Genomic DNA, 10,530 nt, shown 5'->3' on the forward strand with positions numbered 1-10,530 from the left:
TAGAAGGTATATATATATAGTTTAATATATTATATATATATTTATAGATAGTCTAATCTGACTGAGTGACGTGACTGGTAAAAGGCTACATGTTCACTCACACACTAAAAATAGCATGTAAAAGCAGCAAAAACCCAACTGAGGTATTTAAACTGCATCTACTGAATACAACGATGCTCAGACAAGTTGGGTATGAAATGCTCTATCAAGTTTTCCACCTAAAGTGTAGCAATAAATAATCATGTTTAAGATCAGTTCAGGCCCTGAGGGGACTCTGTTCTTCAAGTGGTAGTAGAAGGAAATTCATTCTTTGCTTATGGACATTGAGAGCCAAATCTAGATACAGATTTAACTACATCAGGCCTCACCAAAACTTGGCATTTTCATGTTGGGAGGAACAGTTTTAACTGCAGTTGACTGTCTTGTGCCTGATTTGCCCAGCTCAGCACCCATCAATATTTGAAACTCATCCCAGACAAGTGCACAGTATTCAAAAGAAGCAAAATATGTATGACTTCGTTTTCAAGCATAAAGCTTTACTATTTACATCCATAAACCACCAGTGTGTTTACTACTACAGATGTCAAACTCCAGCTTTCAATTCTCTGCAAATGCACCAGAAACTAAAATGTTAATAAAAAACAATATAGAAAAATTAGTTTGTGTCAAAAAAAAAAACAAACAAAACAAACAAACAAAAAAAAAGTTTTCTATTTTCATCATCAAGTAAATGGCCACTTCCGAAAACCTACAACATGTCTGTGCACCTCTAAGCAAGAAAAAAAAATAAATTTTTGGGGCATGGACAACTGGAACAATGCCTTTGCAATTAGTGATTCTAGAAATACAGACATTATAAAGATTTGTAGGGCATTAAGTGCCTGGACATGGGTCAATAAAGAGCACAGGGCAGGAAAAACAAGTAATTGACAAAGCATGCTCAAGAACGCAGACATGTATTTTCCTTTGCCTGTCAGATTCCCTTTTGCTTTTTGCTTATTCTGGAAAAATACAATGAAATATTTTCATACGAGTCCTTCTCTGAAAGATAGTGTTTTTAAAAAGACTCCAATTACTGTTTTTTACTTTAAGATTGTAGCACACAACCCTGACAGACAGCACTCAAGGTAATGATGCATATATACAGTCCAACGGGGAGTTTTTGCTTGTGTTATTTGATTCTTATGACAAAGCAGAGTATCATTCAGTGAAAACCACCTGCACCAGAGGCTCTGTTGTTAACATAGACTGTTTATAACAGTCTATAAACAAAGCAACAGAGTTAAATTTTCTATTTATATAAAGGGAACGAAGTGTCAGTCCTGAGACACAAAAACAGGTCAAAGTCACATAGCAAAGAAATCTATTTATTTATTTATTTAAAGATGCACTAACAAGGTTTTTAAAGCCTGAGACTAAATAAATATGATATAATAATATCCCATGAATTCACCTTCACACAACAGTATTTTACTGGAGCGATATGGAACAGGTAAAAATTAAGATTCTGTTTAGACAACATCCATAAGAGGTCACCTACCAGTGTAATGGAAGAGCCTGTTAATAGAGCTGAGAAAGCCCTCCCACAATTTGTACACCTATGGTAAAGCACAACCTCAATGAAAACACACTGAGGAGACACACACAAAGCAGAAGAATGTTTCAAAATAAACGCAAAATACAGTTTCCTGCTTTTCCATGGTTTATTGTGTGTCTCTGAACAATTTTCTCCGACAGCATAAAATGAAGACACTTTCTCCCAGCGTGCTCACTGACCTCTTGAAAGGAGTATTTCTTATTACTTCATATTTAGAAACTGCCTCACTAAGCAGAGCTCAGCTTGGCTTCACATCCCCAAACACTCAAGTGTTCCAACCCATCAGCAAAAGCTTAAGGGTTCTTGGCTGTATATAATGACTGTTATATACTTCTATTCAAGAGGAGGAACAAACCCTCTTCATGAAAATCAGTCTGACCAACACAGTACATAGAAACAACACTGCAAACAATAATATTGTACTTTACTGCTTTTGCAAAAACCTGTTTGTAAAGAAAACAATAATAAAAACAACCAAAAAAAATTCCCTTTTCCACAAACCTCCCAACAATAAAACCCTTTCGGAGTTTAGTGTAGTGTTGAGTAAATGGATATACTGCATACAATTAAAGCATGAATACAGCAAAAAATAGCAAAGGAGCTACCTAACTACTTAGCAGCTAGCAATTACCACTATAGAAAATAAAAATACAGATATTAAAACAGAGCATATTCCTTACTAATTCACCATAAGGTGAATGCACCCATTCTAAAGGCAACAACAGATGTACACCACTGTATTTCCAAAACAAGAACTTCATGCGGAGGAATTTGGAAATTGGACATACTACCTACATTCCAGTAACTCTATTTAACATCTTTAAAAGATGTCTTGCTCTATACTTCAAGAGCTGACACAAAACACTCTCCTCATAACTAATCCATCCCAATCCACCACCTGCTCATTAAAATTCCCTCATCACCCCATCACCTTCCAACATGCCAAGTGCACGTGACTCTTCATTGATCAACTACTTCCACCAAGTCAAAATTTCATTATGAAATAGAGCCAAAAATACAAAGTTGAAACTTTAGGACGTACTTTTCCTTTTGCATTTTTAGGTGGGAAGGTAGGAACTGTATTAATGCTCAGAATGGTTAAAAGAGCCATCTGAATTTTGTGAGTCTTACTATTTACCAGTCCAGCTGCTGGCAAAGATTGTCGAAAAAACATAAAATCATTGCATAAAAACAGATTATGTTTTTATTGCTACCCAGTAAACTAAATTATTGAAATCAGACTCATTATTGCAGTCTAAAGAGCACCTCTGAATCCATTAGCCCAGAGAAGTACTTTCAAGTGCCACTCAATATTTACCAAGGCCATGTCTGTGGGCTCTTTCCCTTCACTGTCTCAGTAAAATGCGAGCAGCCAGTACTTTCTTCCTTCTCTTGATTATGACAAAGAAAACCTGCCCAAAACTGATGTGCTAGGGCCCTAAGAAAGCCAGTGTTTTACTCCTGAAGGCCACAGAGAGTCACACAGAACACCAGCACCTCACCATGCCAGAGCCAAGGACCCAAGACTTGCAGGTGGGAATAGTCCCACCCCAAATCTGTAAATCAGAGGCTTCATTGAGCCCTTTGAATAGTTGGGGATTGAGCTGTTTATCTTTAGCACTTTGTCCCTTTGGTCTTTGGCTTCTATAATCTACATTAGGCAATGTTTCTTTCTGAGGAGAAATCACTCATTGGCTGGTGTCTCTGCGCTCAGAACAAACACTGCACACAGGGGCTTCTGAATAAACAAGACACTTTTAAAACTGATTTACAAAGGATTTTATATGTTGTTTTGGATAGCACTAAGCCCACACCAAAAGCCAGATCTTTCAGGCTGTTCCAACACAGCATCATTGATAATATTTTGAACTTCAGCACTTTTTTTCCTCCATGCAGACTAATGGCTTTTTTTTTCAAATTGCTTGGGTTGCAGGTGTTCCAAACCTCAGCAGCTATGCATGAAAGGCTACTTACAGACCAGAAAGAGCTACTATGTCTTTGAAAGGGAGCAATTAACTTAAGTGCTTTCTTATTAAGAAAAATGGGAGTTCAGAATAGAAGACCACACACTGCTATTAAAGCCTAAAGCTTGATTCCTTCTGACCAGAACAACTACAAATCAGAATCCAATAATCAGAAGGAAGTTAATAGTTAATTTATAATCAGAGAACAGGTGCTGTTCAGGAGATCCTACACATACTTATAAGTCAACAACTGGAAATTTAAACCAGTCGAGAAAAAGTCAAGATTGCTTTTAAAGATTAAAACTAGCTATTACCACGTTTTCTAACAGGAGGAAATACCTATACTTATGCATATTTCCAGTTATATATTTCACACAAATTGATATTCTCGCGTGTTAATTTAAAATTCCATTAACTCCAATACTTCAAGAGAAAGAGCATTAAAAGATCTGACAAAAACTTCAACTCTGACTGCATTAATCTTAGAAGTACTCTCGATCCAATAGGGACTTCCTCTTCTCTCTTTTCTTTTTGAAGGAACACGATTGGGCCAACAAACATGAAGAAAACAATACAGCATCTTTCCTGTCCCATCTCACAAAAAGCCTCCCATCCCACTGGCCATAATACTTGTCTGACGCTGAAGAAACCCTCAATCATAGCCTTCATCTGTAACTTAAAGATATATCTGAATACCCCTGTCAGACTTATTTACTACAGTCACCAGCTGAAAAATGAGGAGAAACAGAAGGAAGCAGACAGTCAACAACCTTTAAAGTACAAATCTCACTAAAAAGCCTTGATCTTAATTGTAGCCTGGAGGCAAAGCCCACCCTGGTGTCTTTTATCCCATTGAAGTCTCCAGCCTAACCCACTACCCACTCCAGGCATCCACACTTGCCAAGCTTACTTATGAGCGTCTACATTAAGCTGTAATAAGGTTAAAAAAAAAAGGCCTTCAATGTATTAAAATAAACACCCAAGTGGGCAATTATACTAGTAAATACTAGCAAATAAGGGAGTAGCCAGATAGATTTTTATAAAAGGGACAAACCTTTCTTTTTCACCCTTTTCTACCAATTCTTCACAACACTAACAGTTCAGTGTGCGCTTGCTGGCAAATCCTCACTTTCCAACATCCAAAGATAAACCAGGATACACTGTTATAAACCTGTAAACAATAAAATAAAAATACAATAAAGTCATGCAATGAACACATTTACTGATGAAAAGGTTAATTTTAGTGGCAAAGTTACTAAAAAGTGTGCATAGAAGGGAGCAAAGATCAAAGATAACAACCAGACCAGCTTCCAGAGGGCAGATCTGGGATGAAGAGTCAGCAGGCGTGTCCGAGAGACCCAGACTCCCCTACTTCGTTGCCTCTGGGAGACGCAAGTCCCAACAAATCCTTTATAACTCCACTGTGGCATAGGACACCCTGGCTTTCCAAGGTCCTACCAAAGCCAAGGGTGGCACAGTGCCTCCGCTTGAAAACCTTAGGCTATTTATTAATAAGATAAATGTGTCTCCAAAATAACTCACTTCCCCATTTAAATTAAAAGAAAAAAAATCAATATAAGCATATATCAATCTCCCCCATAATTTCTCTGAAAAGAGAGCACTAAAAGTGTTACAAGTTTTGCAGATAAAAAGCAGTAAAAGGAAATTGTGCCAGATGCAACTTCTGAGCTCAGCGTATTCAAACAGTAAAAACAAAGATTATGACAATTTCAAGTTATCTTAGACGTATTTTTAAAACATCTCTGCAGTGCTCAGTAACATAGTATTATGCATTTGAAGACAGTACAGTTGAGGAATTTTTTAGGAGGGGGGAAAAAAAAGCAGCATGTTTTAATCACCCTTTCTTCATCCAAAAATACTCCGATACATATGTTTTTTGATGTTTATTTGGATAACATAGTAGTCTAGTTGAGGTATCATCTGTTTTCCAAAACACTGCCTTCTTCAAGATTAAATATTATCAGGATATTCAATACAAATCTGTCCCACAGACTTCCTTTGTTTTCTACTTTTTAGTCCCCATATTACAATCCCACTGTTTCTGTAAACACATTAAACTTAACATCACTGAGTGACAGATTCCACTAAAATCTGCCTTTTTCTTTTTTAATTTTTCAGTCTACTAAATTCAGTACTACTGAATCCACAGTAGCTCCATAGGCAAGAGTAATAAGTCTGCAACAAAGACAAATGAAACAAAGAAACCAGTGTGTCAGGTAAATACATATGGACATAATTCTACATGTAAGGTTTCTGAGGAGTTTTGAAAAACTGAGCCCAGTAACCTGGAAAAACAAGTTTCACCAAATGTAGCCACTTCAGTGGAACAAGGGCAGGTATAACTGTGAAGCCTTACACATCCTCCCACCTCTACACCCAAGACTTTTCAAAGAGATAGATTATTTTAATTTCACGTCCCTGTCAAATTAATAATAAAAAAATGGGCCCAGGTTCCAAATTGCTTCATCTTGCTAAACTGTTTCCTAAGGCACTTTCTTTGAAGAAAATTCTGCATTACTCAGTCTTCATTTAACGAAAGTTTTATTATGTTTTTCTTTCCATTCGCTATTTATCTACTGGAAAAAGGCAACATTGAGCTCCCTGAAAACAAAGAGTTCACACGACTTAAATTTATTAATTTAAAAATTGTAATTCACTTTGTTTTGTCTGACCCACATGGAAACATAATTCACGAGATGTTCACAACAAACTGAGTTATTCACTTTAAATGCACTTAAATTTAAGTGTCATGTTTGTCACTTGGCATTGAACATTAATTACTTTCCTGATGGATTAGGCGGAGTTTGAAGATAAGGCAAAGAGACTTATACACTGAACTCCTATTTCACTTGTTTCCACAGGCACCACTTTAGCTTAGGCTTTGTGATGATGCGCATTTAACCAAACAAAACAGGGCAGAAGCACCAGTACACAAATCCCATAACCTCAGTAAGCACTGAGCAAACAAGAACCTTTGTTCTAAGAAAAAAAAAATATATAAAAAATAAGAACACAGTTCCACAGAAAACTCAGTGGCCACCGAATCTACACCCTGAGCCATCATTTATGAATCTATGAGCTTGTAGTGAATCAGAAATTCAAATAAAAGCCACATTCAGGGAGGAAAGAACACACGAAGAACTTCACAGGAGTCCCCTGTGCTTTTTCCATCTTAAGTTCTGCACATAAAAAATATAAAGCCTCTCCAGACACATCAGCTCACTGCTTTTCCAAGCAATTTTCATGACTCTTTCATGTGATAGTTCTTACTGTGGACTAGAAAAAACAGAAATAAAAAACCAAACCAACAAAACCTTGCTCAAAAATTTAACCCTTACCCAAGACACTTCATGCCAAGTGGGGAGTCTACTTCAGGAAACCAGCTTTTCAATATTAGTTTTCCCTCACATCTATTAAAGAATTCTTTAGTAGAAATCTGCAGATGACACAGCAGGGGCACACCAGGGGAAAAATGCCACTGGGACTTGAGCTGAGAGGGCAATTAAGCACTCATTAGGAAAATACAGCACAGAAGTACTTTGACACTCTACCAGTTACACAGAGTTTTGAGATCTTAAAATGTAAAGTCTGAAACACCAGAGGGGTCTTAGGGTGCTGTGTTAAGGATGTAAGCCTAAGAATTCAAATAATGCAGGTACAGGAGCATAAAAAACCCAAAAGTGTTTGTGCACAAACTCTGGGCACAAGAGTCACTTCTCCACAGCCCAAATAAACTGTTTCAGTGTAGTTTTAGGTAAAGTACTCCCATAATACATCGTCCACTCTTTCAATGTTACAAGTTCCCCTTTTTTTTTTACCATCAAAAGGGCCAAAATCATTACATGAATCTAAAATTAACTAAATATATATACACTATATAAATTATGTAAGTATATATATACACACTACGCAAAATAGACATATACTATAGATATATTATCAATATATACTTTAAAAATTCCTCCTCTACCTCTTTAATTAAAGAAAATTAAAAAATATTTTTAGGATAGTCAAGGTTAATAAAACAAATCCGTGGAACAGCCAAGATTTTAAAACATGATGAAATATAAAGAACATTTTTCATCTATAGACTTTGACCAATACAGAGGGGGGGAAAAAAACCACCTTTTCTCTAATACTTCCTTCAGGAGATTTAAGTCAAGTAGGTTCATTACCACGACACACAGGATGCTTCACCTGGTTCCTTGCCTCTTATCTCCAAAAATAATTATGTCAGCTTTCACCAAAATTAACATTTCTGCCCAGGCCATGCTGGACTCCGCAAATTAACGACCAGTTTTTCAGTTGGGGTAATTTAATTTAAAATAAGCCAACACAACACAGTTGGCTGCCTCCAAGGACTGTTGTATCTTTGTTCATTGGCTCAGCCCAGGCAAATCCCTCCTCAAGCTTTTGTGAGGTTTCCACCCCAGGCCCGACACAGCTGAAGGCATTTGGAAAGCCCCAGGGTCCCTCTTTCCTGTTCAGCTACTGAGCTGAAAAGGGCGGCCACTATAACCCCTTTGTAGACTTGTAAACAAACAATCCCTTTCATAATCATTGGAATAATTTTAAAAATACAAACAAAAAAAACCACCAAAACCAAAAACCAAACCAAACAAACAAAAACAAACAAACGAAAAAACACCAAAAAACAAACCAACCAAACAAAAACAAATGCAGGCTATGATAAGATATATAGCCTCACTCTTCCTCTAATTATTTCTGCCCCAAGATAGCCAGCAATTTGGCTGATGTCTAGATCAAGGGCACAAGAGTTCTCAGTCTCTGTGCTCTTAAAATCACACAAGATCAGTCTCCCTTTGTTACAATTTATTTCACAATCTCTGCTCTATCTCTCTGCTCAGTTGGAGGACACCCCTTCACAGAAAACTCACCTGAGAGTCTGCAGAGGAGATGCAGAAATATCCAGTATTTTTCCATGCTTTGCAAATTTGGGTAATTTAATCAAGAAATATTTTGTGAAATCACTAGTCTGCCTTAAGAGACAGTAACACCAGAGGCCCTTGCCCAGGCACACACATATAATAAATCTTTTTTTTCCAACTTGGAACTTTTCCTGTAAGACATGTTCTTCCTGTCGATCAGATTTGACTCTGTTAGATCACCAAACAACAGTAATTTGGTTTGTAATTATTTCCTACATTTCACCTGAGCTTGTGTCAACATGGTAACAAATATAATTCAGTAACTCCTTTGTGTCTTGACATATCTTGGACACCAGTCCTTTACCATTACATTATCTGATACAACATTCCATTCATAATCTTCAAAATCGCAGGAGGTTTTTACCACCTTCCCTTTTTTTCCACCTCATCTACAGAGATAAAGGAGGTGGGGAAGACTAAAATCCACAAAGACATCCTGATTATAATTAGCAGGAGTTGAAAGCCACTGTTTCTTAACCAAGGAAAAGGACACAGCTCAAATCAGGGATGGAACTAGAGCAAACTCCATTTTTGGTGGGAAAAAAGTATCATTTCGAGACCCATTTAATAGCATTTTACAACAGCTGTCTAAACTGGATTCTTGGTTATCTAATGAAGTTAGTCCAGATCATAACTCATGCACATGATTTTATGTGTTCCACATAGTATCAGCAAGCACGCCACATTTTTGCCAGGTACATCAGTGAAGAAATCATAGCTGCCTCCTGTTAACCTTGAAAAATCAGATAATAACAGGAGTCCCCAAAAACCTCACCCCAGACTCTGGGTGATTCCATCCACTCTTCTAGGACCTGTGTTGCTTTTTCATCTGGGGCTCCTGAGCTCTAAAATAACCCCTTAAAAAACAACCTTCACCTACTGCTAATCCCTAGGTGACACAAGTGAGGGATTAAAATTTCTCATCCTCAAGTGGCACTGAAAGATAACGAGGACATCAGAAACAGGCACTGAGACAAAACAGTAAGTGACCCTGCAGGACTCGTGGCATATCCATGAGCACAATAGTCTGCAAGGGATTTCATACAGGAACTCACCAGAAACTATTGAAGTAGGAAAAAAGTATAAAAAATTTATCATATAGGGCATGTTTGTAAACAAAACTACACTAGAGGAACCTAGCTGACCACCTGAAAGAAGGTTGTGGTGTGACCATGCACTGACAGCTGGACTCTCCTTGGACGTCACAAGAAAACTTTTTGAGTAGCTAACTCACATTTGAGCATCCAAAAGTGAATCCAAAAAGGCAAAACAACCCAGTTTTCTCCTTCCATCTCAGAGACACACAGAAGAAAAGTTCAAAGGTATTATTGTCTCTAAAATCTTAGGTCATGGTGACCACCAGAGGTTGTCCACTAGTTACAGTTACAACTTCCTTCTCTTTAGAAATGTCCCTTAATGTGACATCGTTCAAGCACTTTAATGTGAGGTTATCCTAGATAATAAAGCTGGTTTTAGAACTTACTGCATTTAGGGGTTTTTTTTTAATCCAAAGCCTTGACATGTGATGACAAGAAACAGATCCATTGAATGTAATTCACTAACAGAATAAGAAGTATCAGAAAAGGAGTAAGAAATATCAGAAAATACTGATGTATGAACATATTATGAGAAAACGATCATACATGTTGCTAATTACCTGTTAATATAGTAGATGAATTTGCAAATTAACATGCCTTCATAGTTACTAGACTTAAACAATCTAGAGAAAAGTAAGAACAAATCCAAAATCAACATAGTGCCTGAGACCCACAAGTTAGAAAAACAAGTTATGCAAGAAAACCCACCCGAGAAATTCTACATCTGCTTTTGCTGAAACATTATTTTCCTTTTCGGCTTCTACATTTGATTTTGCTGAAAACATCTCCGTCACATTTCTGGGGACTACGAATCTGAGATCAGAGAAATGTAAACTGTAGTGACCAAAGCTACTACTGCAAGTGAAGTTGCCCTGTAGAAGATATCAACAGCATTTTAAGTG

The 10,530-nt window shown here is 37.2% G+C and overlaps 1 protein-coding gene across 7 annotated transcripts in view; it reads right to left on the reverse strand.

The window, feature by feature from the left end:
- The window catches only part of XRCC4 (X-ray repair cross complementing 4), a 156,014-nt gene that overhangs the window by 144,539 nt on the left and 945 nt on the right, over positions 1-10,530 (reverse strand). Inside the window, exons 1-2 of one of the 7 annotated variants that reach the window (XM_027709375.1) lie at positions 10,189-10,474; positions 4,616-4,732 (exon numbers count right to left, since the gene is read on the reverse strand). The exons of 3 other annotated variants lie outside the window; for them this stretch is intronic. The gene's annotated coding sequence lies outside the window, so the exon portion shown is untranslated. Of the gene's footprint in view, positions 1-4,615; positions 4,733-10,188; positions 10,475-10,530 lie in introns of those variants that run through there. 3 more of the 7 variants (XM_027709376.1, XM_027709370.1, XM_027709373.1) reach the window with 3 other exon arrangements.

The sequence above is a fragment of the Neopelma chrysocephalum genome, unplaced genomic scaffold (genome assembly GCF_003984885.1).
Source record: "Neopelma chrysocephalum unplaced genomic scaffold, ASM398488v2 Primary Assembly neopelma1_96773, whole genome shotgun sequence".
Classification (NCBI taxonomy): domain Eukaryota; kingdom Metazoa; phylum Chordata; class Aves; order Passeriformes; family Pipridae; genus Neopelma; species Neopelma chrysocephalum.